Below are 21,533 nucleotides of genomic sequence, written 5' to 3'. Positions count from 1 at the left end.
TCTGAATTACATGTTATGAATACCAAATCCGAGAAAACAATGAACATAAACTACTGGTTCTTTGAGCAACAGTGCTTTTTTTTGTAGCAGGAGGGTACATGTACATAGAGACGCGTACATGTACATAAAGACGAGCACTCCTATGAAGTAAGGTGATAAGGCGTGGTTAATGAGTACAATGATCAAACCGACCGCCAAGTGCTTGACCTTCTGGTTCAACATGTACGGTGAAATTGTAGGCAGACTCAAAGCTAACGTCTCACAGCACGAAGATGTTCTGGAATCAAAAGTGTGGCAAATTATCGGTAACCATGGGCCCGACTAGAAACAGACCCGTGTTACCTTGAATTCAAGCATGGGGTTTTATGTGAGTAGTTTATGAGAAGGTTGTTTTTACTATAAAATACTTTTTTATACAAACTTTATACATTTTTTACCTAAATTTTATTTAAATATTCTGTTTTTTTTAGGGTGTTCCTATAAGCTGTATTTTTGTCTGATGTATTTGTTTGGTCATCGAGCCCGAATAAAGTCAGTAGTAGTCAAGTGCAAAATAAAATGACTTGAATAAAATTACAATTGAAATTAATTTCTACAAGCTCAGATTCAAGTATGTATACTTCCAGATATTTTTTGAGGCAACAGTTGGAGATGGTGACCGAGGCGAAATTGCGATTGACGATATTGTTATCAGTGGTGCAAAACTATGTGCTTCAGTAAAAATTGTTGATTGAACAGGACAAAGTTTTGACTGAGAGACTTTTGTGGTTATTTTGTGCTTATCATTTTAAAGCAAATTAAATGATTTATTTCCACAACGCGATGTGCGTGTTGCAAATAAATGCTTACGGATATATCAGCTGTGTTTTTGTTATTGATTTAGACAATGCTAGAAAATATGTAAAATAAATTACTCAAAATAAGTAATGGAATTACACTATGTAAATAGCATGTACTCGACATGGTTTATATTGATTTACGTGCCACCTACACAGCATGAAATGTTTCAATATGACGTGCCACCTATAACGCTTGAAATGTTGCAATATGACTTACCACCTACAAAGCTTAAAATGTTGCAATATGACTTACCACCTACAAAGCTTTAAATGTTGCAATATGACGTGCCACCTACAAAGCTTCAAATGTTGCGATATGACGTGCCACCTACAAAGCTTTAAATGTTGCAATATTACGTGCCACATACAAAGCTTGAAATGTTGCAATATGACGACACAAATTGGAGTTTCATAAATACACATATTTGTACGACAAGGAAGTAATGTTATCTGAGGTGTATACAGAAAAACCCATATAAGGTCATAGACATAAGATCAAATACAGGGCACTTTAATATAAAATATGAACGTGTACACGTACACTTCTTGTCTTATAAGTCATGTATTGTTTTATCATCTACGTTAACACAATTATCTATTGAATTACACTTCTCACCAGATATTTGCACATATTAAAGAGACTTTTACACTATTTTTCATGTATTGAAGTTTGTCATTAAATGCTTTATATTGATTAATGTAAACATTGTATCTAAAAAAAACTATTACAAAATAATTAAATACAAAAAGAAGTAACCCTCAACTGGGTTCGAACCACTGAACCATGGAGTATAAGTCTAATGCTTAGACCACTCGGCCATCAGTGCTCATACAACAAGTGATGAATTTTATACTTTATACACAAAATATAACGACAACAACAGAACCGCCCAAATTCATAATGGTTTCGCGTTGCAACGCTTTATAATTTTCAGGTTTATAAATCGTCAAAAGATGACTATAATGGCTATTTTAGAGCATGCTAAATGTTCGGTATTACTGTTGCCTCACAAAAAATTACAACGAAAATTTGCGAATCTGTAACATTTTTTTTTTCAATTTACCAAAACGCGAAAAGATCCCTTTAACATAAATATTTGTCCAGTTATTAAATGGCATGTATATTATCATCACTTCTGTACTCACATGTACATTGTCAATTAATTGGAAAAAATAAATTCCTGGTACAATTATCGCCATGTTTAACAAATGTAAGTATGGCCTCACCCTCTGGCATTGAATTTCAAATCGGCAAAATTGTTTAAATGATTAGTAAGCTCGATCATTGCATTAACATACGATGGTAATAACGCAAGAAGAGAACTCAAATTAAATGTGATACCGTTCGAAAAAGATGAGTGCTATTTTCAACTTTGTTTGAAGCCAAAACGCACTGATTCAGCCTGTAGTTTCTAATCTTAAACATGACATTGATTTAATAGAACATACCACAATGCGGGGAATCACGTGGTCAGATTTGAGAAAAAATGGCCGCCGATGCATCGATGCGATGGAGAAATTGCGTCTTCAAGCGGGTACATCTACCTTATTACTTAGTTGTTTTTAATCGGATGACGCCTATCATAGGGCCTGCCGGAAGCGTTTTCAGCGAGTATCAACCGTTTTCCTCTGGTTGGTCTAAGTGGGGAGATAACTCATGGATTATTTCGCGATTTCCTGAACCGTCAATTGACATTGAACACGGACAGACAATAATATCACTGTTTTCACACTAATTAGCACTTTTAAAGTACCAGTTGTTCATGTGGACGCATTTTGACAAAAAAATGGATAACTCGATTGCTCATGGCGATATTTTCAATTTAAAGTTGAGTTTCGATTGGTTTTGACGATTGATATTGAGCACGCACATAGCCCTTATACACGGACAACTTCTTGAACAAACTGATATTTAGCACGAACACGTCACGGAATACCGTTTTCTCCGCCCAATAAGTCTAAAACAACCTCGCATTGGCATGTTCTGGTACATGTAGCGATACATATCGAATGTAAAGGCACTGTACATGTTAGTTTCGTATACGAAATTGGCTATCTGGATCATTAAAATTGTATTTTCAATATGAATTTTATTGCTAGCCTGTGACAAATGGCGCACAACGTATTTGAATGGTGATTTCGAGCTTCAGTGACTAGCAAAATATAAATTGTGACCAGTGGAACAATGGATTATTGTAAGAATGCTCAGTTTTGACGACAGGGAAGTTTTAACCTACAACAGTGATTGCATAAACAGTGAATTTTGAAGTTATATGCAGGATAGTGAAATTTACACCTGGATTATATTTACAGGAGTGAATTTTTTCTAATGGATTATAGTACATGATTGTACATACAGTGGGAATTTAAATTTTCAAAGTGCTTGACACAGTGATATTTCAAAAGTGGACATCCAACTGATCATGGATATAAACGTTATATGAAAAGTTTCCAACGTTTCATTTCGTCAGCCGGAGAGGAGTCGATTAACTCGTCAGACGCATAGGTGGTTCAATATTTCATCTGCATCGAAAGTCCATTCCGAAACAAATACGATATACATGCCTGCTTTACTGCAAACTATGATGACCGCTGAAAATAGAAAAAATAGGTTTCGCAAAAACAAATGTAGGTGAGACTTGGTCATTGACAGGGGTGCATACATATAGTAGGGCTTTGGGTGGAAAGAAAGACTGAAAGTGCCAGATGCCTATATGTTAGAAAACACTAAAAGCTATTTAATTAGGTCAATACCAAGGGTAAGGGAAGAAGGGCAGCACAGATCAATATAGGCTTTAGGTGTGGCTAGTACTTCCATGTGATACACCAGTTCGCGCAGGATACTGAACGCATGCAATATTATTGCGCATACTCCTATTTCGATGCAAAAAACAAACAACAAAGGTATGAATTGACATGAAGCCCCTAAATGTGTACAGCATGGTTGACATTAGGAAACACTTGGTAACTGAAAATGCAGACAATATGGCAAAAAATGCCTCTGTGGTCAATGTTGAAGGGGACAGTTGTTACAACAATCCGATTTTCAAGTAAAACGCGACACGCTATTAAGCCGAAACCATTGCTGGTACCTTCATGTGTGAAAATAATACTAAAACATACACATTTTGGGGGGAACATAAACTTTGCATAGCTGCTGCTTCAGTGCTTAGAAATAAGGGAAAACCACTTAAGTGCCCCAAAAGAAGGGGGCATTGTTCGGCAAATGGTTTTGAAAGTGAACAAGAAGGGGATGAAGGGAAATGTAATAAGTAGCTAGGTAACCAGATATCTCATTTCAGAATATGAAAATAGCAAAGTTCACCTATGAATGTGGCAGCAGAGCTTTCCAATAAGCAGCCCTTAGAGCCACAAAGTAGGCCATCTAAAGGATCTCAGGCAATAAGGCAACTCCCTGAAGAGAGAAATCAACACAGTTCCATTCTCTTAGGACATGTTTCTGTGGCATACAAAGTCAAATGTTAGTAAGCGGCCTGCGCTATCTGTGAAAACTAGATGAATGGTCGAGTTTAAAGTTGCTCAAATAAATATCAGGGTAAAATTTAGGCTTTGAAAAGGGTAATGCCAGAGGTCATAACAACAATTGTATTGTGCTTCAGGGGATACTGTGAAGTTAGTGGGCTAAGTACAGTTATGTCTGTTAAGGCAAAAAATGGCAAGCAAAACTTTATTCCAGCAAATGTTAATGTTAAAACGGTGGCCGGTGACCAAGAAGTACTCCAAAAGTGTATTGAAATGGTGTTAGATCTTTGCTCTCAAAGAACAATTTTCTGACCACAGCACAGAAATGTGAAGCTGTTAATAGATCCTATTAAGCTGTGAACCCCAGAAATATGACTTGTTCACGTACCTGTGAGGTTCGAATACATGCGCAGGTGCACAAACTGAACCTCGGCTATACGGACGCTGTGCTTGCAAAGACCAGCAAGCTTAAAGCTAGCCTGACACCGGAAAAAGAGAATTGAACATTAGCGTATGAGGAAAGCAGCATCCGTAACAGAAAACGGTTGTCAAAAATCGACAAAGCACATGATTTACGAGCCAGTACAAGGAATCGACGATACAAACTGCATATGAAAATGCACTTTTGCAGAGTAATTAGTGATCCAAACAATTATTAAAACGGCATCCAACATTTTAAGCATCATAAATATGATTTAAGAGAATGTATTGTTAAATTCTTCCCTGCTCATTGACTGCTGACTGTTGCGCGACAGATTTTACGATTTCCGTCCTCACAGCGCCTGAACTAATAATAATTATGCAATAAACATAATGAAGCATGTTAAAATTAGAACATATATAATTATGTTTACATGAGCTTAGTGCATATAGGCTTTATGTTGAATAAATATGTATATAATATTGCTTGTTTTATTGATTAATGTATTTGACTGTTTAGTCAGGATCCAGGCCATGCCCGTTGCATTTTTGTAATAAGTCGCACGTCTTTTGATCCATATTGGCAGACAGTTGCTCAATGGTCAACTGACTCGAATTAATGCACACACTATTACCACACAGGTGACTGACCAAATCATTCGGGCACAGTTCTACCCGAAGATAACACACAAGGGCTGTTATGTGCACCAAGTATGACCTCCCCTTTTTAGACTGTTTTTTTTTACCGAATAAACAGTCGGGATCCAGACAACGTCCGTTGTATTTTTCTAATTGGAAGCACGTCTTTCATTGACATTGGTGGACAGTTGCTCAATCGGCAAATGACTCACAGGTGACACATAAGGGCTATTCTTTGCACAAAGTATGACCGCCCCTTTTCAACAGATGGCATTTAAACCCATATTCTTCCGTAATTAGGCCGGGGCCCTTGGTCGTACAACCTGTCCACACTAAACAGTCAAGATCTGAGCTTTTTTGGCACTTTTTATTTTATATATCGTGTAAGTGTTCCCCAAAACTATGTTTGTCTGCTATTTTTACTTTTACAGACGACACACTTATTTACCCCTAAGTGAGTTTAGGTCACAATATACTAAATATTTTCCTTATATAATTCATTTTAAAAGCGAAAACTTTCAGCAAAAATAAATGCAACAGTTTGCATATACAGACCCCAAAACCATCCTTGTTCTTTGTGCTGGAAGAGAATTCTAAACTGAATTGATTTTAACAACCAAAAAGGTATGCCATGTACAAATCAAGAATGAATTTTCAGAAATCATAATGGACTGTGTTCTCACCTTTTTTTATCGGCTACTCTCCAGAAAAGAGATATCCTCAAAACCGTACTGTTTCATAATGTTGTCTCAAATGACATTGATTTAATAGTACATACCAATGCCTTACCTAATAGTTAAAAGAAATGATACAAAAGACCACAAACACAAGTGTTTAAACCAAAACAACATATCTTCAATCGATGCACTTTGATTGTTTTAGGGAGTACAGCCCTACATGAATATTTTGTTTAGTATAATGTTACCTTAAGGAGTAGTACAAGCCCAATTTCCATGCAGAGTTGTCGTTCCTTGCTCTCAAATACATGTGAATGTATAAATGTAATGTAACTGTCGTGCAAGAGATTAATACAAGCCAAGTGGGCGACTATTACACACGAGATATATATGGCGGAGGATTCCGGAGATAGTCGATGTATCAGAGTGACTAATTTGGGTATGTCTTTCTCAAAATGGCGTTGAATAATACGCATTGAAATTGGTTTGTTTGAGACTTTCTTTTGAAGAAATATTAAACCAGTTGTGACGATGGTATCTACAATTGAAAGATCATATAATCAGGTAAGAATTTTATTGAATTTGACAATTGTTGGTTTACGATTCTTTGGGAAAATATTGTATATTTAAATGCCAATTTCAACTATGTCCACACAATTTTGATATATTTTTTGAATATTACAAACTTGAAAACGAAGAGGTACGCGCAAGCAGGAAGGGTAAAACGTAGAAACATTCTGTATTGTACATTTTAGAAAAAAAAAAGAAGAACAATATGGTAATTATTTCTACCAAATATGTTTTTTACTTGTATATGTTTGTGTCCATTAGTGTTTCATTTTCCTTCATTTTTTATGATTCATTTTCATCGTCATCATTATTTTTGTATCACCTTTACCATCCATAATCCATTATTTCATTTGTGGTAATAAGTATTTACAGTTTATCTTAGCGTTTTATGTACTTACATGTTTAACATATCAATATATATTATAGCGGTTATTGAAATGTCTGAAAATAACAATTTATTGATTTAGCGAGTATCGAAAAAACAGTGATTTTATCCGGATATTAAATGCTTTGTTACGAAAACTATGTTGTTCGTTACGCAGCCGAATTCAAAAATAAAAAAGGACCTAGAAGTTAAATATTTATGTTTCATAAATTACTTTAATAATTTTGACCTCCACCCTGTCATAATAGTGTAGTTTCTGAGTGTCTCAGGTATGCGCCTTATTACCCATGGTCCTCTTGTTTTCGCGTTGCATTTACTAGTATTACTCATTTCACGTAGTACTCTATTAGTGACATTTACAATAATCTTCACGAAACTTGGTCAGATAATATGTTCTATTGATATCTCGGCTTAATTCCCACAAATGCAGCGGTTCAAAGAAATAACTTGACCGTCGTGAAAGGGGGGGTGGGGCGCAGTTGTTTTCTAATATGGCTATAGTGAAACCTTGTAAAAGCAATAATTGCCACATTAAGGCTTAAAATTGAATGAATATGAATGAATATTACTGTCTTCCCTTTCATTCAAACACGGGCCCTCTGAAATTAAAAGTAAGTACCATAACACCTATCCATGCTGACCATCGAGTTATAAAATCTATGTAAGTGCTACACGTAGTTTCCAAATAATCGAGAAACCGCCTTATTAACGCTTTATTATTTCGAAAGATCATTATCCATTAATTAACCAATATGTTAAAAACATTCAGTAATACGTGTTATTTTGCTTGTTTAAACGTAATGTATATATTCCTTTTAGCTAACACGAGCAAAGAGTTATCTTGGTGAGCTTTTGTGAATGCCCTTTGTTCTTCGTGCATCGTCCATTTATGGTCGTGCGTCGCAAACAGCTACCTTGTTACCACTCTAGATTCTATAGTCCAATCTTCATGAAACTTGGTCAGACTATTTGCACCTTAGCTGAATTCGAAACTGGGTCACGTGAGGTCAAAACGTAGGTCGCTAGGTCATATTCAAGAAAAAGTTTGTTAACACTCAAGAAGTCACATTTATACTCGAATTTTTATAAAACATGGTCACTTGTCAGAACAATTGTCTTTATGATATCTCAGCTTAGCTCGAAAATGGTTCTGGTCCACTGACAATCATAGTTGGAATCTATGGCAATTTTGACTATCAACTTGTCCCTTTCACATCGATTTTATGCGATAATGTATGCAGAGTGTATTCAGAGGGAAAATAAAACGCAAATAGAATGCTGTGCATTTAACGCATTCAGACAATTCATACTTTCTTCTCTTGGTTTGCGTATAGTACGGACGGCTGCATACGTGTTGAGAATTGTATTTACCTAAAGAGCACATATCAGATCCTAATATGGCAGGCGACGCTTGACGAGATGAGTTCAATAAGCAGAAGGAAAGAAGGAAAAGGCGAGTCTGCTTTATCGTATTCAATTTGCCACTTAATGAAAAAATGTTGATGATAGATATGTATTTAACATTACCAATACGAAATATTTCTGAATACATTCTAAAACAATAATAATAAGTCTATAAACATAAAAATAAAGTGAGACCAGGTTGTTTGTCTTAAAGGGACATTTTCACAGATTTTGGCATGTATTGAAGTTTTTCATTAAAAGCTTTATATTGATAAATGCAAACATTGGATCTAAAAAAAACTCCAGTAAAAAAACAAGAATAACATTAAAGAAAGAATAAAACATCAGCTGGGCTCGAACCTCTGACCAGTGAAAATCCATAGCTTAGACTTCTCGGCCATCTGTGCTTATACTAAAAATGCTGTATTTTATACTTTATATAAGCAATGCTCGTAGTATCACAACATATAACTAGAAGTGGCGCGGCAGAGGCCGACGCGTATTCCCACGCCGCATAGATGTTATATTGAAAGTCAATTTTGGGTGGGCAAGGCCTATGTTGGAGGGGTCCCGGTATGGGTAATGTGGACATGGATGGTCGAGATAGACCGTGTTGTCATAAAAGATGGTCAGTAATAATGTGAAGTCAATTGGTGAATAAACGAAGAAGTTATGTTAAAACAAAATTTTGCTTGGGCGTGGTCTATGTGGGCGGGGACCCCAGGGTTGGTAAGGGTGCCATGCATAGTTGAGATTGACCGTATTGTCATAAGAGAAGTTCAGTATCAATTAGAAGTGAATCGGTTTAGAAATGAAGAAGTTATAGTAAAAGGCAATTTTGAGTGGGTGTGGCCGATGTGGGCGGGGCCCTGGGGTGGGTAATTTGGACATTGATTGTCGAGATAGACCGTGTTGTCATAAGAGATGTTCAGTATTAATTTGAAGTCAATTGGGGAATAAATGAAGAATTTATGTTAAAACAAAATTTTGAGTGGGCGAGGTCTATGTGGACTGGGCGCCCCAGGGTTGGTAATGGGGTCATGCATAGTTGAGATTGACCGTATTGTCATAAGAGATGTTCAGTATCAATTTGAGGTAAATCGGTGTAGAAATGAAGAAGTTAATGTAAAATAACCTTAAAAAATGAATGAAAATCTCTGACCCGGTCCCATCCCAACTCCCATAACGTTTTACCCAGTGGTCAGATCAAAATTCCAAATAGTGCACTGTCGCACATAAGCTCATAGCTACCATGTGTTTAATCCCCTAATCGGAGCGTGGGAATAATACATGACAAATAAGAATAAAAGTTCTGACAGTACTGTGTGACGATGCTTTTGAAGAGGATGGATACATAAGCATCACTTTAAGTTTATCTATATCACCAAAATTGTGTATGTGGGTACGAAAATATTAAATACGAAAAACTTATTTGAGTACGAAAAGTTTGGGTACGAAACAATAATGCCAAAAAAAATTGGGTACGAAGACAAATTTGTGTACGAAAAATAATTGGGTAAGAAGAAAAAATTGAGAAATACGAAAAAAATGTGGGTAGAACAAACAATTGGAGTACCAAAATAATTGGTTAAGAAAAATTATTTGGGTACGAAAAAAAATTGGGTACGAACAAAAATTTGGGTACGAACACAAATTTAGGTACGAAAAAACTTTGGTACGAAAAAAAATAAGTTTGGACCAAAAAGAAATTGGGTTCGAAAAAATGTGGCCTCGAAAAAAATGTGGGTACGAACAAATCTGGATATGAAAAAAATTGGGTACGAAAAACAATTTGGGTACGACAAACAATTTGGGTTCGAAAAAAAAATAATTGGGTAACAAAAAATTTTGGTACGAAAATTTTTTGGGTGTACGGGGAAATTGAGGCATTAAAAAAAATTTGGGTTGGAAAAAAAATTAATTGGGTACGAAAAAAAATTTTGGAACGAAAAAAATGTTCGGGATACGGGGAAGAAGTACTCGTGGACCTATCGATAAATTTGAAAGAGAACGTAAACCAAGCATCCTTTACATTAATCAATGGCCCTGCGGTGGGTAATGTGGATATGGATGGTCGAAATAGACCGTGTTATCAAAAGAGATGTTCAGTATTAATGTGAAGTCAATTGGTGAATAAATGAAGAAGTTATGTTAAAACAAAATTTTGGGTGGAAGGTGTCGGCCACTATCTCCTCCTACACTATTAGCTTTAGAACCTTGAAACTTACACACATGATAGCTATGAGCATGTGTGCGACGGTGCACTATTTGGAATTTTGATCTGACCCCTGGATCAAAAGTTATTATAATGTGCGTCGCATGTTGTTAGTAAAATGTGTTTTTTTAAACACATTTTACCCATTTATTTACCCAAAACTTATGACCCAGGGGTCAGATCAAAATTCCAAATAGTGATAGTGCACGGTAGCACATATGCTCATATCTACCATGTGTGTAAATTTTAAGACTCTAGTGCTAATAGTGTAGGAAGAGATAGTGGCCAGGACAGACGGACAGACAGCGGAGATCAATACAATATCCCCACCCTTTTAAAAGCCTGTGGATAATAACAACAAAAACAACAACATAACTCTCCAAATTATTCAATCGTTTCGCGTTGCAACGGTTTTTAATTTTCAGGGTTTTAAATCGTCAAAAGATTCATATAATAGATATTTTAGAGCATGGTAAATGTTCAGTATTACTCTCCCTCACAAATATCAAGAGTACAACGAAAATTTCCGAGTCTTAAACATTTGTTGTCATGTTGTCCATTTACCAAAACGTGAAAAGGCCCCTTTAAGATTCAGCAAAATAAAAACATAACTCGTGCATTTATTACCCGAATATATGACAGCGGTTACCGCGTCGTGGGATTGACATAAATAAAAGCATATTTGACACTTGTGCCACCGTACGTCCGTGAAGTAATGTGAGTTTGCATTGATTGTAGAGATCTAATAAGATATAAAATGAAATTTAATTGATCATTTGAAACATAATTATTGCGATTTGTATCGGTGGTATGACGTACTTACAAGCTATGACGCACATATATTGAGTCAGTTTTGGAATTTAAGTGTTGCCAGCAACATGAACACACATTCGTGTTGTACAACAAGTTGTACAACAACACTTTGTTCCTAACAAAGCAAATATAACATCCCAAAAAGGACAAGCACTTTATTTATCCAGATGGATTATCTTGTGGATATAATTGTAAGACTTAAAATGTATGTATTTAAACATTCACATTATTATTGATAGTAAATTGTTTAAATGCAATCGGCGAAATAAAATTTCATTTTTTACAAAGATGTTTTATAATTCTTAATCATGAAAGTTGATTGTTTGTACTATTAAATTGATGATTCGCTCAAAAAACTGTTGAACTCATCTCTATCTATATCGAGTGAATGGGAATGTTTTTAACGACCTTCCTGAAATAAATGTGTAGACACTAGCTCTATTTGGCTGGTGTGTTGTATTTTTTTTGTACGTCAAATTATGATTGCATTATTTAAAATTAAATTATGAAAACAATAACCTTTAAAAAATGTACGCGACAGCAATTTCATTTCAGTACATGTTTATTTCGCTTTTCTTTAGCCATGTGTTAATATTTGCTGATTAAAGTCCCTTCGTACGCGTCTAAAAACGTGTTTTTATAAGGGTGCGAAGTTGTTGCTGTCTAGTCCAGGCCACTTAAAGAAATTACCTAAAACAAAAGAAATGAAACAACGTTCATCGCATAGATATATGCAATATAACCTTGTATTAAAATTCGCCATCATGCCTCCGTGCGGTTTTTCAGATATCTGCGATATACCGTCCGGTTTTAACTATAATTTTGTTTGGTATGTTTTAGCTTCCATAGCCTATTATTTCCTGACAATGTTTATACCGGAAGTTGCAACTATTCTAGAACAAAATGCCGAGACTCGTAACTTTCGACGCTGTTTGGTCTTAAAAGGTGAGTTATATTTTATTTAAACCTAAAATGATACAAAGGCATATTCATGAATAAAGGACAAATGCATTCCTCTATATAAAAACCCGATTTATCTGTGTCTGTGCTTTAAATAGATTGAAATTGACCGCTGGAAAACATGTCATGACGTCATAGTCTTTGTAAATATTGTTTACCAATTTTGGTTATTTCTGTGTTCTTTATAGTGATAATCATGTATAAAAGATATTTAAAATCATGTATAACAAATATTAAGAATCACGTTTGATAAAAAATAACAAAAAATAACTCATTTTCAAAGGGAGACGTGCGCTCGACAAAAAAAAACTACGGAAGACCATTCGTGTCAAAATTCAATTTACGAGTTTTTCATTTTAAAGTTCGTTTTAGCCAATGTTTAATGTATTGGTGTGCATTTTTGTTTGGTTTTTCATAAATTATTCAGATAGATCTATAATCTATATAATGAATCTGATGCAAATCATGAATAATGTCATAACATGGATCTAGTTCTACATGTGCTATATTAATTAGATGTTTTGAAAGCAGCACGCACAAAGTGCTTATAAAAAACACAGCTAGTAATTGTATCTATTAGTTTACTATATGTCTAGTTAGTAAAAGAAAGATGTCATGTAAAAATTGTGTAATATCCCAAATAGTTTATCTTACAGAGTAATTTATCCGTATTAATCTATGAAAACAGGAACTTCGTATCAGTGTTTTAATTACTTTCATTTAATTACCAGGGTCATACCATGAGCTGCTGTATATTCTGCACAAAGGAGCTTGGCGATGGCCAACCCACCACACAGCTCAGAGAAAAGGGGTGTGTAACGATTAACACACTCGCAAGTTCCCTGGGTTTGAGCGTCATTGTAACAACTGGACAACGTGTTCACAAAGACTGCCGTCGTGATTTCTGTCGACCGAGGGAAGCAAGGCAATTAGGAAACCGTGGTGCAGGCTTTTCAGACGTCTTCGGTCAAATGGCGGTTTCAACTTTGGTCAGCATTGCTTTTTTGTGGCAAAGCTGCCAAACTTAAGGGCAGCAAAAGAGGACATGATGTGTATCCTGTGCGAACGTTTGATTTTCAAGCAACAATCAGGGAAGTGTGTGAAGGTAGAAAGGATGAGTGGGGTTATCAGGTGTTGGCAAGACTGGAATTTGCACAAGATTTGCATGCAGCAGATGCAATATATCATCAGACATGCAATGTCAATTTTAGAACTGCACGACAATTACCTTCTAGTAAACAGACTGTCCCGGAAGCTACAGTAAAATCTCCAAGAGGCAGACCAGAAAATCTAGAGCAAAATGCTGCATTTGTATCTGTTATGCATTTCTATGAAGAAAATGACAATGAACAGACCAGTGTTCATGACTTAGTTTTAAAAATGGAAGAATTGATTCCAGGATGTGCGTACAGTGCCGTGTACATAAAGAAAAGGTTGAAGGAACAGTATAAAGATCGAGTGGTAATTACTGAACTAAATGGTGTTTCCAATATTGTAACATTCAAAGAAACCGCCTCGTCAATATTGAATGACTTTTACAACCAACCGAAGAATATGGACACAGCAGAACAGAAGGCGTCAATCATCAAAGCAGCAGCAAAGCTCATACAAAGTGAGATTAAAGAAATGCCTGTTAATAAAGACACATACTCGTCCCCAGTTGCACTTTCTTCCCTGAAAGACCAGACAGATTTCTTACCTGGCTCGTTAAGCGCATTTCTGTCCACACTTTTTCCGAAAAACACTAATGGTGTCAAGAAGGCGTCAATATGACAAGCTATAATACAAACTGCCAGGCCGCATATGTTGCTTTCGCCTCTGCAACTAGGACTTGCTGTGCAACTCCACAATCAATTTTCTTCACGATTTCGTATTGATGTACTAAATATAATGGGATTTTGTTCAAGTTACAAAGAAGTGATGAGATTTGAAACCAGCGCTTCTGCTACAAATGGAGTGCACATTCCAGGAGTGACGTCGTCATCTTCCTTGCAGTTCGTGGCCGATAATGTAGACCACAATATATGTACTTTGGACGGGTATGGCACTTTCCATGGCATGGGTGTTATTGCAGCAGTTACCCCAGGTGTCACAGAAGACGTCAGCATACCTCGAATAAAGGTTTCCAATGCCGATATAGTCTCAGCAGGACGGATCAATGTACACTTCTACCTGCCTAAACAAGAGCGCTCAAGTGTTATACTGAAAGATTTGAAATCCAGGAATGTTCAAAACCCAACAGCGTATCTAGATGTCGTCGTAATAGTCGCCAGGCCACTGAAGTTGTCAAACTCTGGTTGGTCGGAATTTATGCAATCTGTTGACATTGGACAGTTTCCAGGAAAGTCAGCTGTGACATTTCTTCCAATGATTGACCTTAATCCAAGTGACATGTCATGTGTTTACTCTACACTGAAATTTGTGTGTGAACAAGAGGTTATTTGTAATAGCACACCGATCGTGACATTTGACCAGCCACTGTACTGGAAAGCAGCAACAATAGTACAAAACGAAAACGCTGACAGCCCACTGAGGAGGATCGTTCTCAGATTAGGTGGATTTCATATGCAAATGAGCTTTCTTGGAACCATAGAAAGTCTCATGCATGCGACTGGGCTTCAGGACGTCTTAGAAACCATCTACACACCGAATGCGGTAGACGACATGATAAGTGGGAAAGCAGTGTCAAGAGCAGTACGTGGGCATCTCCTTGTCGATGCAGCACTGTGTGCGATGGTTACCGCTGAAATTTACGGAACTACACCGCAACAAACGGCTACATGTGAGCGCACTGACAATGACCAGGCTAATTCGATACAAACTACTTATCCACAAAACGAACCGCCGCCAGACGTTCCGTTTGAAACAGACGAGCATCGTGTTCAAGAGAACGAGCTTGACGTAGGGATACGTAATGATGATGCAAATGACCTGGATACGACTTCTGCCATATGCGATCAAGTACTTAGAAAGCAGATATCACCTGAAAGTGTGCTGACACACCCAGTTATAGAAAAGGTCAAAAGCATATTCGACAGAAAACTGCAAGAGCTAAAGTAGTACCCCACATCATGTTTGTGGGTACAATATATGGAAATGATCGACATACTCCGAAGATTCATCAAAGCAGAGAGAACGGGATATTGGGAATTGCATCTACAAACAGTGAAGGAAATGCTTCCCTATCTGGCAGCGACGGGTCACAACTTGTATCTTAAGTCAGCCTATCTGTATCTTCAAGAGATGGATGATCTACAAGATGCTCACCCCGACGTGCATGATAAGTTTGTACACGGCCATCATGTTGTACGCCGAAGTGCCCGGTACTGGGCTGGACTCTCAACTGATTTGACTATAGAATCAACACTTATGCGTACTCTTAAGTCAACAGGGGGAATGACAAGAGGAAATGGCATGACGGAAGTACAAAGGGCCCAGTGGCTTCTTTCAATGCCAATGTGTGCTGCTGTTAACTCAGCCATCCAAGATTTAACACAAACAGGTTACCAGACAAGCGAGCAACACAAAGAATGTTATTCCTCAAGGCAAGAGCGAGATTGCAAAGATTTGCACACAGTCATGGCTTTCTTGGAAGAAAGGAAGCCCTTTGCACCGACAATCTCCTTGAGAAACATTGAGACTGGAGTTACATCTACTGGCACCGTAAATGCACACAAAGCCAAGGAGATCGGTAGCAAAATTGTAGACAATCTGAAGGGCCAAGATGTGATGGAAGTGTCATTCAAAAAAGGGAACCAGGTAGTTACAATGAATTCGCAGTCCACACTGCAAATTGGCAGTGAGGTATTGAAGGTTAGCCCACAGCTTCTCTTTCAGCGTTTACTGGTAGCCGCCAGTGGGAAAACTGAAGATATGAGTACCGTGTTTACACACGAACTTTGTCCGGTTCCAGCTTCTTTATTTGATGACCCAGGCTGCATGAGAGAAGCACAAAAAGCAACACTTGCAGACACAATATGGGCACAGGGTGATTGTGCTGCAAGTGCTGAGGTGGACGGACAAATGGCATACGTGTTGGATGGCGGCTCACTGCTTCATAGAATCCCATGGCCAAAAGGATACACATTCCAGGGAATTTGTCAGATATATGCTGATTTTGTATCCAACAGGTATGGTACGCCTACAGTAGTCTTTGATGGATATTCAGACGAGCCCTCAACCAAAGACGCTACACATCAACGTAGGAGCAAGGGCGTAATGGGTACACATGTTGTGTTCACAAAAGAATACCATTTCGCTCAAGGAAGGACCATTTCATGGCAAACAAGGCAAACAAACAGGCCTTCATCAATCTTTTGACTGAAATACTTCAAAATATTGGATGCACAATGGTACAAGCTAGTGCAGATGCAGATGTTACTATTGTAAAAACAGCCATCGAATCTGCCTCTACACAGCTTACGACACTTATTGGCAAAGACACAGACCTGTTGGTACTTCTTTGCTACCATGCCAACATACAAACGCATGACATCGTCTTTATGTCAGACAAGAACTCAGGAACTACTCGAAAGCCGAAAATTTGGAGTGTACATAAAACGAAAACAGTTCTCGGTACGCAGTTGTGTCATATACTTCCTGCCTTGCATGCACACAGGGTGCGATACCAATTCGCGTATTTTCGGAATTGGAAAGGGTATCGCATTCAAAAAAGCCAAGTCGAGTCAAGTTCTGCAGGATGATTTCACAGAATTTCAAGAAGGGACGACACAGGAGCAAGTGACAGAAGCAGGTGAGAGAATCATTGTGGCCCTCTACGGCGGATCGAGCTTCTCTGATTTGAATAGCCTGCGTTTACATCTCTTCACTGAGAAAACCATCAATGGCATTAACAGTGTACAGATACATACCCTTCCACCAACATCCGCTGCAGCAAAATTCCACTCTCTTCGCTCATCTTCAGGCTCGAGAATGGACTCAGACTTCCGATTTGGAGCCAACTATATGGGGCTGGAGGTTGGAAAACGGACAAGTCGTCGGTCAAGATTCACGCATAAAAAGCAGTTGCTATAGCTAAATATAGACGTGCAGTCAGTTCATGTAGTATTTTATGATGCAAATTTTTAATCGGAATAAATGCAAACGATGCTAAAGTATTGACCCATTGAAACATGTGAAAGTAAAGGAGTTACACGGTAATGTCAGTACATCAAAATAAATAAAAATGAAAGTTATATACAATAAATGAAGTATTTAATTTCAGGCGAAAAATATTTAATACTTTTAAATATGGTTTGATTGAGAATTTATTACTATGCTCGTTGATACCAATACATTTTTAAGTATAATTATGTTGTTGTTCCACAACAACAGCAACTCACAATTTCTTTTTTGATAATTGGACTCATAAATGGTGTTTCTGAGAATCCTGTGTACAATTAAGAGAGATTGTAAATACATGTTATTTTCCTTCTTCTTTGTGTTGATGTTTTTTCAAACATTCACCACTGTAGACAATTAAAAATAAATTTAATTGGTGTTTTTATTTTTCGTGGCCGTTCGATTGGCGTACGTTAAAAAGTCGGACGTCATGTCCTGTGACTATAAGTTATATTAAATACAGAAATGCCGGTCCGTCTGGTGGCCGTCAGACGGTGCCAACATCACAAATTCCCTACTGAGTAAAGAAAATAAAGACTGCATAAATTAAATATCGTTTTTATTTACATAAATCATTTCTTAAGTTTCATATATGATGGTATTCATTATCTAACCTTAAAAGAAAAATCTAGTCATCTAACCTCGTTATCCATTCTTTTTCACTATTGAGTGCCAAACGGAACTGAAACCAAACGACAGTTTGGCCCTATTTATACTCGTAGTATGATGAATTAATGAATAATATGCATAGAACTTATCAGTATATTATTATATTGATTATGATCGTATAACATTTAATAATTATATAATAAACAATGAATTATTCGTGACATTGACATTCGTACTATGTGTACATCGTAACCGACTATTTAAAAGTAATAATAGGCTTTGACATAGGTCATAGCGATACGTTCAAAGATCCAACAATTTGAGTGCCTTCAGCGCTTTGATTAACTGAAGCTTCTATACACCGTCAATTCATTTTTATCATTAACACGAAGCAGTAACATGATACATTTCTAACTTGAGTTAAGCCTATCTTATCAGTAACTGATCACGTGGTGATGTCACGTGGTTTGGAGCGCACTGCGCATTTGATGTGTGACTAACCAGTGTGGAGGTCGTTTTAGAGTATTATTTATTATTCGGGCGATATACAGTATTATTCCTGATAATCGTTTTATGTAAGTACAATATTATATGTTAATGCATGTAAATATAAAATTTGCTAAATAAAATAATATTGAAATTTTAGTTGCATAAATTGTATTAACCAGTAAACCATTGTAAATAAAACTGAAGTCGTTTCAGGAATTTCTGTAAACGACAGAAGGCTTTTTTCAGCCATTTAATGAAATTCTTGAAGCTATCAGTTTTTTGTGAAGTTCCGACTCTCTCTCTCTCTCTCTCTCTCTCTCTCTCTCTCTCTCTCTCTCTCTCTCTCTCTCTCTCTCTCTGTCTCTCTGTCTCTCTGTCTCTGTCTCTGTCTCTGTCTCTGTCTCTCTCTCTCTCTCTCTCTCTCTCTCTCTCTCTCTCTCTCTCTCTCTCTCTCTCTCTCTCTCTCTCTCTCTCTCTCTCTCTCTCTCTCTCTCTCTCTCTGTCTCTCTCGCTCCCTCCCTCCCTCCCTACCTCCCTCCTTATATGGCAATAGTGAAACCTTGTAACAGCAATAATTTTAGTCTTTACTCATCACAACATTAAAGTGATATTATGCGCGAATTTTCACTGTTGAATTGAGCTGAAAAGAACAGGTAAAAAGAGTGAGTTAAATGTGGTAACTGATCAATTATCTGCAACTCATCTTGCTTCCATTTTTGTCATAATATATATATATATATATATATATATATATTTATATATATATATATATATATATATATATATATATATATATATATATATATATATATATATATATTTATATATATATTATATTCAATATTTTACATGACTGTCCCAGTCCTCTAAGCCGAGCGGAACTGTCTTTTTATTAGGATCGTTGTTAGTGTTCGTGTGTCGTATGAATAGATATCATTGTAGGACATTAAAATGATCCGTAAAACAAAATTGTATCTTTGTGTCGTATGAACGAATCTGCACTTTAACTAAATTTAGATTCACATTGTCTATTCTTCATGAAACTTGGACAGATCATTTTCCCCTTAGCTGAATTCGAAACTAGGTCACGTGAGGTCAAAAAAAGGTCATAGTAAATAAAAAACTAATTAACACTGGCAGTCTCTCTGACAGGGGTCGGCCGAGAGGGCGACTCGAGCGAGAATTTCGCCGAATGTCGGCTTATGTCGCTTTATTTTATGAGCTGGGAGAAATCCGTTTCGCCCTAATGTTCGAATCAAAACAACCTTCTATTTAAATTCCAGCAAACATTATTTATTTCTTCACACCCGTTTAACATGCAAATATTTTCCTGCATTGAACTGTCCTGTAGGTTACACAAATCCTATCCTCTAAGAAGCCAATTCATTCAAAAATATGCTCTATCCGACAAATAGTGCATGTATCCGGTAATTCATTACTGAATAATAACCTTATGCCTTTTGAAAATAACACCTGTTGATGTGTTACAAGCTTACAGCTGTAACTCTCTATAAACTGGCCCCATCTCGGCATTCACGGGCCTTTGATTTTGACCGACAACCATTGACATGCGTGAATAAAAGCTTGCAGACTTTTTGAGGCATAGGTTTTAATGACGTCATTCCATAACAGTGTTTTGATTGTCAAAGACTTGTTTATTTATTGATGTTATTGTTGTTTCAACTAGAAATATGAGGTAATGTAGTGTTATTGTTTTTTGTAGATTGTTAAAGATAACTATTAATTATTAATATAAATTCCTCCCCCCCCCCAAAAAAAAAAATTTGATTGTGGGGTGGGTTGGTTGTGGACAGAGGGCCAGATAAGATGCGTGTTTGCGTAAAATACGCATGCAAAAAAAAAATTACGCATGACTTAAAATTGTGTTGAGTAAAATTACTCAAAGCTAAATTCGGATTACGCATCGTATGCAATTTCAATGCGTATTAGCCGTTTATACATGCATATAAAGTCATACAAGATAAGTATTGATGCAAAGCAAAGCAAAGGGCGGAATTTCAGTGTAAAAGGCACTCAATGAAGTTACATGGAAAGATTTTTTTTCTACCGTAAATATTAATATATTGGCCGATTATTTTAAACAAAATATAAAAAGATACTGCTATAACCATTACCTATGATTTTGTGTTAGAACACCCAAATAACCATTATCTATGATGTTACAATAAAACAGCAAAACAAAAAGTTAACATAGAACACAAATAAAATAATTTGATTCTTCTGGGGCTCGAACATTGGGCCTCTCACATGTGAAGCGAGCGTGTAACCACTTCACTACGGAACCGCTTGAAAAATCATCTTCTAACTAAGATATTAATAAGCTATTAATAGTCGGTTTAAATGTAAACCCGGAAGTTTAAACGCTGGATAGTGAGCGGGGATAAAGGTCCATACCAAAGGGTCCATACCACTGGCAAGATACGGGTCAGGCCTGCGGCCTTCTATATGCGGTTCTTATAGAAAAACCTGTAGGAGGACTTGATAGTAATGAGCCTGGGGTGCTGTGATGGTGCTCCTCATTGATAAGCGGCTGCTTCCTTTATCAAGACTCAATATTACAATTAATAATACGTGTCGCGCTTCGCGCTCTATAGCGCCTTTATTAGTAACTAGGTGGTTGCTAGGATAGTGGAACAAAGAAGTTTTGTTTTTATACAAAACCAGAAAGTTTCACCGGTTCGCGTATTTGCCCAGTCCCTGTGATCTTTTATTATTGCCAAGTCCCTGTGATCAGTTATTATTAAAACAATTAGCTTTGCATTATTGGCAATAAATGTTGTAGTAAATTTAACAGGCACAAATGCAGTACTTATTTACACTAATTTACACAAACAATCACCACTTTGCAAGATATTCTGACAACAAAAATATATACATTGATCCGTAAA

At 36.8% G+C, this 21,533-nt stretch overlaps 1 protein-coding gene across 1 annotated transcript in view; it reads left to right on the top strand.

Moving 5' to 3' along the window:
- The first annotated feature begins 18,628 nt into the window (after window positions 1-18,628).
- Window positions 18,629-21,533, top strand: part of LOC127838960 (uncharacterized) — a 37,276-nt gene continuing 34,371 nt past the window's right edge. The window contains exon 1 of the mRNA XM_052367094.1: window positions 18,629-18,710. The gene's annotated coding sequence lies outside the window, so the exon portion shown is untranslated. The remainder of the gene's footprint in view (window positions 18,711-21,533) is intronic.

This window comes from Dreissena polymorpha, chromosome 7 (assembly GCF_020536995.1).
Source record: "Dreissena polymorpha isolate Duluth1 chromosome 7, UMN_Dpol_1.0, whole genome shotgun sequence".
Classification (NCBI taxonomy): Eukaryota; Metazoa; Mollusca; class Bivalvia; order Myida; family Dreissenidae; genus Dreissena; species Dreissena polymorpha.
This window is presented reverse-complemented; position numbering and strand designations above follow the sequence as displayed.